A 5,783-nucleotide genomic window follows, 5' to 3' on the forward strand; every position below is an offset into this window, starting at 1 on the left:
TTCCCTTTCTATCCAGTACTTATCCAACAATGCCGATATATGGTATTTTTGAGCACTTCCTAGGTTGACCTGCCTCCTTAGGACGAATCACTTGTTGCATCCCCAATTGTAAGTCGCTTTGGATAAAAGCGTCTGCTAAATGAATAAATGTAAATGTAAATGTAAATGTAAATGTAAAAGTGAATAAGAATAATAGAATATTAGACTGTTTGTCAGTGTATACTGGAGAGATGTTTGCAATTATGGCAATAAGGTGGATTAGTGAAGTTAAAATATCCAAGGCAATAATATGTTCAGATTCTAGTTCAGTTCTAATAAGTTTGATTAAGCAGAAGTCAGAAACAAGACAAGATATGATAATATAGATTATTTAAGAATTATATCCACTTAAGCAAAATATGACTTTTAACTTGGGTATTACAAATGCAGAGCCCACATGACTTGTTTTTGGATCTTTTGAAGCATCTGTGAAAATGTGCAAGTATTCTCCATACTTTGACCCCATATATTCCCTACATCATATACCTCTGTTTCACGAGTTCGCCCTTACATCTAATCTGCTTGAGCGAGTAATAAGCATATTTTGGCGTGCTGTCCTGGGGAAGGGTTCCGGGCCCGGAATACAGGCCGGACCCAGAGAACTCCCCCCTGCTAGTTTAGGATAGAAACAGATTAGAAGTGGGGAGTAGGGGTGGAGGAGGGATGCCAAGAAACTGTCGCTGGATGGAGGTAAGACGGCTGGCAATATATAGATGATGTGCTAATTCAATGATTGGTTAAACAAGTTGCACCTGTGCCGAATGGATTGATTATCTGATCGTGCTCCTCCCCGAACCTTGTTAATAAAACATCATTTCACGAGTTCGCCCTTACATCTAATCTGGCTTGAGCGAGTAATAAGAATATTTTGGCGTGCTGTCCTGGGGAAGGGTTCCGGGCCCGGAATACAGGCCGGACCCAGAGAACTCCCCAAAAGAAGCTTTTATGCATGGGACAGCTGCCATGAAGCAAGAATTTTTGGTTGTCCCCAAAATATGCGTAGAACTAAATTTATGTAAAGAAAAAGGAGGAGAGCGACGAAATTATATATATATATATATATATATATTTTTTTTTTTTTTTTTTTTTTTTTCCTCGATTCGATGTGTTGGATGTGGCCCCCCAGCTGCGACCGAAGGGAGCCGCGACTCTGCTGCACCGGGAGGGAGAGCCCACCCGTCGTCGAGTACCCAGCGTAACTCAAGCAACGGATAGAGGGCTCACACTGCAACCGAAGGGAGCCACGACTCTGCTGCACCGGAAGGGGGGGGCCTAGTCCCACCCTGAAATGGGCAAAATATGAGGCGATTGGTGGAGGGACCCTCACTGCTTCCGAAGGGAGCTGCGGCTCTGCTGCACCGGAAGGGAGGGTCTCCCTTGCGAGGTGCCTCGGATGGAGGGCTCCCACTGCGACTGAAGGGAGCCGTGACTCTGCTGCACCGGCGGGGAGAGCCCGTCCGCTGTAGAGTACACAGCGTAACTCGGCTGACAGACGGAGGGCTCACGCCGCGACCGAAGGGAGCCCACGGCCCTGCTGCACCGGAAGGGGGAGCCCAGTCCGATGCTGAATAGGCAATAAGATGAGGCGATTGATGGAGGGACCCTCGCTGCTTCCGAAGGGGAGCTGCGGGCTCTGCTGCACCGGAAGGGAAAGTCCCCCTTGCGAGGCGGGTTTTTTTTTTATTTTTTATTTTTTATTTTATTTTTTTTTTTTTATTTATTTTTTTATTTTTTAAATAAGGCGATTGGTGGAGGGACCCTCACTGCTTCCAAAGGGAGCTGCGGCTCTGCTGCACCGGAAGGGAGAGTCCCCCTTGCGAGGTTCGTCGGATGGAGGGCCCCACACTACCGAAGGGAGCTGCGGCTCTGCTGCGCCAGAAGGAAGAGTCCCCTTGCGAGGCGAGGGTTGGCGCGTCGGATGGAGGGCTCCTACTGCAACCGAAGGGGGCCGCGACTCTGCTGCACCGGGAGGGAGAGCCCATCCGCCGTCGAGTTCGCAACGTAACGTGTGACAGACGGAGGGCTCACACCTCCACAAGTAATGACCTAAAACACAGTCTAATACTAGATGGCTGCTCTGTAAATTCGTCATCATCAGTTAGGAACCTAGGCGTCCTATTCGATAGCAATCTCTCCTTTGAGAGCCACATTTCTAGCATCTGCAAAACCGCATTTTTCCATCTTAAAAATATATCGAAATTACGACCTATGCTATCAATGTCAAATGCTGAAACATTAATTCATGCGTTCATGACCTCAAGGATAGATTATTGTAATGCTTTATTGGGTGGTTGTTCTGCACGCTTAATAAACAAACTCCAGCTGGTCCAAAATGCAGCAGCTAGAGTTCTTACTAGAACCAGAAAGTATGACCATATTAGCCCGGTTCTGTCAGCACTGCATTGGCTCCCTATTAAACATCGTATAGATTTTAAAATCTTGCTAATTACTTATAAAGCCCTCAATGGTTTAGCTCCTCAGTACTTGAACGAGCTCCTATCGTATTATAGTCCTTCACGTCCGCTGCGTTCTCAAAATTCTGGCAATTTGATAATACCTAGAATATCAAAATCAACTGCCGGCGGCAGATCATTTTCTTATCTAGCGCCTAAACTCTGGAACAATCTACCTAACACTGTTCGGGAGGCAGACACACTCTGTCAGTTTAAATCTAGATTAAAGACACATCTCTTTAACCTGGCTTACACATAAAATCATTAACACATTTCTATAATTCAAATCCGTTAAAGGATTGTTAGGCTGCATTAATTAGGTCAACCGGAACCGAAAACACCTCCCATAACACCTGATGCACTCGTTGCATCGTAAAAAGAATGGCATCTACGCTAATATTAGTCTGTTTCATTCTTATTCCGAGGTCACCGTAGCCACCAGATCCAGCCTGTATCTGGATCAGATGGTCACTCCAGTCCCCCGGATCCAGTCCGTACCCAGCTTAGATCGTGGATCACCACCTAGAGATGACTTCAATAGCCGTGGATGTCAACCAGATGAGCTCCAAGGCGGATCATCAATAAAGACCTCGTCAACCTTGACGGCCATTGGCACTACACCACAGGATCCTGATGAGTTCTCTACAATCAGACATTGGTACAAACTGTTGTTTGGTCTGGCCAGAGGAGAACTGGTCCCCCGACTGAGCCTGGTTTCTCCCAAGGTTTTTTTCTCCATTTCTGTCACCTGTGGAGTTTTGGTTCCTTGCCGCTGTCGCCTCTGGCTTGCTTAGTTGGGGACATTTTCCAGCGATATCGTATACTATTTGAACTAAACTGACGATGATATCACTGAATTCATTGATGAACTGCCTTTAACTGAAAATTGATTGTTACAATAATGCGTTACTTACACACTATTGTGCTGTTTAAATACTGTGCAGTTGCTTTGACACAATCTGTATTGTAAAAGGCGCTATATAAATAAAGGTGACTTGACTTGACTTGACTGCGACCGAAGGGAACCGCGGCCCCGCTGCACCGGAAGGGAGAGCCCCATCCGACGCTGGATAGGCAATAAAATAGGTGATTGATGAAGGGACTCTCACTGCTTCCGAAGGGAGCTGCGGCTCTGCTGCACCGGAAGGGAGAGTCCCCCTTGAGGGGAGCGTCGGATGGAGGGGTCCCATTGCGACCGAAGGGAGCCGCGGCCCTGCTGCACCGGAAGGGAGAGCCCCGTCCGACGCTGGATAGGCAATAAAATAGGCGATTGATGAAGGGACTCTCACTGCTTCCGAAGGGAGCTGCGGCTCTGCTGCACCGGAAGGGAGAGTCCCCCTTGAGGGGAGCGTCGGATGGAGGGCTCACGCTGCAACCGAAGGGAGCCGCGGCTCTGCTGCACCGGAAAGGGGAGCCCAGTCCGATGCTGAATAGGCGATAAAGATAAGGCGATTGATGGAGGGACCCTCTTCCGAAGGGAGCTGCGGCTCTGCTGCACCGGAAGAGAGAGTCCCCCTTGCGAGGCACGTCGGATGGAGGGTTCCCACTGTAACCGAAGGGAGCCGCGACTCTGCTGCACCGGCAGGGAGAGCCCATCCGCCGTCGAGTAGGCAGCGTAACCCGAATGACAGACGGAGGGCTCACGCCGTGACTGAAGGGAGCCGCGGCCCTGCTGCACCGGAAGGGAGAGCCCCGTCCGATGCTGGATAGGCAATAAAATAGGCGATTGATGGAGGGACTCTCACTTCTTCCGAAGGGAGCTGCGGCTCTGCTGCACCGGAAGGGAGAGTCCCCCTTGAGAGGCGACGAGCGTCGGATGGAGGGTTCCCACTGCGACCGAAAGGAGCCACGACTCTGCTGCACCGGGAGGGAGAGCCCATCCGCTGATGAGTACGCAGCGTAACTCGAATGACAGACGGAGGGCTCACACTGCGACCGAAGGGAGCCGCAGCTCTGCTGCACCGGAAGGGGGAGCCCCGTCCGATGCTAAATCAGAAATTGAATTTGACGGCTGGTGGATTCTCTGTGACAATATGATTAAATTTAACATACAACGGGGTGGTTAGAGTCGACAACAAATTGAGGATACAGTGCAGATTTAGCTTGCGCGTCCCCAAATTGAAAGTAATAAAAGGGGTGTGATAAGGTTAAATTAGAGAAAAGGAGGTTAAATGTCAATGTAGTAGCCTTTCCTTCTTGGTTTGTCTTTGTTTAATCAAATAAGCGATAATTTCGTTATCCAGAATGGGTAAATCTGATGCCGTTGAATTTAGACGTTATTGCGGTTTCTGAAAATCTCCAAGCCAAAGAAATTGCTTGGAGGATAAAGTCGAGTGACGTGTCAAGGAGAGGTTTCAAGGGATGAGTTATGGGAATATGAGTTGCGAATAGTGAGGTGCTGGGGTTGGCGATTGGCCCGCCTCCAGATCCAGTGCTCTGAATTTTTGCAAGAATCTGGAACTTGATAATATTAGGCCCAGGGGATGGTTCCAGAGCGACAGCATTCAGTGGAGTAAGTAGTGGGACTGCTGTGAATAAAGTGTACCAAGGTTTAGATTGAAAAGAAGGATGAGAATGAAGATAGGGCGGTGCCATAACAGTTTGCGGAGGCAGCCTCGCGCATGGATTAGCCCCTGGTTACTGATAGGGAAAAGGAGTAGCAGGAGGGTAAGAGTAAGAGGTCTTGAGCGGCCAGCGGAGGCAGCCTCACTCTAGCGTCTGCTGCTGGAGATAGAAGGAAAGGCATGGGAAAGATAGGAGGAAAGCCATGATAGCGTGCAGTGTGAGGAGTGGCCGAGTCTGGGGCGCAGCCTAGGCTTGCTGATGGCCTGCTGCATCCTGATGCTTAAGAGCCAGAACTTGACCTGGAGAAAGACAACATTATTTTGAATGAAGTAGAAAGCTGTGAGGGAGAGGAGCATGGGCCACAATTGTCAGGGAGGTAGCCTCATACTTAAATAGGGCTAGTGTCTGCTATGGGAGCTGGATACCACTGAAAAGAAAGAGGTTATTAGTAACAGGAGGAAAAGCCTGGGATGCGTGGGCCTAAGTTGCAAACAGAGACAGCCTCATGCCTCCTTCAACGGGAAGCGAGTACGGTTTGTGACATCTTGAAGAGCCTGTGTAGCCTGCACAGCAAGTGAAGGCGGCCTCGCACTAGCGTCTGCTATGGGAGCTGTAGGCCACTGAAAAGGAAAAGGATTAGAAGTAACGGGAGGAAAAGACTGAGATGTTAAGGCTTGTTGCAAGCGGAAGCAACTTCGCTTTTGTTTCGGCTGCTGTAGCTGTAGG

Source organism: Garra rufa, chromosome 19 (genome assembly GCF_049309525.1).
Source record: "Garra rufa chromosome 19, GarRuf1.0, whole genome shotgun sequence".
Lineage (NCBI taxonomy): Eukaryota > Metazoa > Chordata > Actinopteri > Cypriniformes > Cyprinidae > Garra > Garra rufa.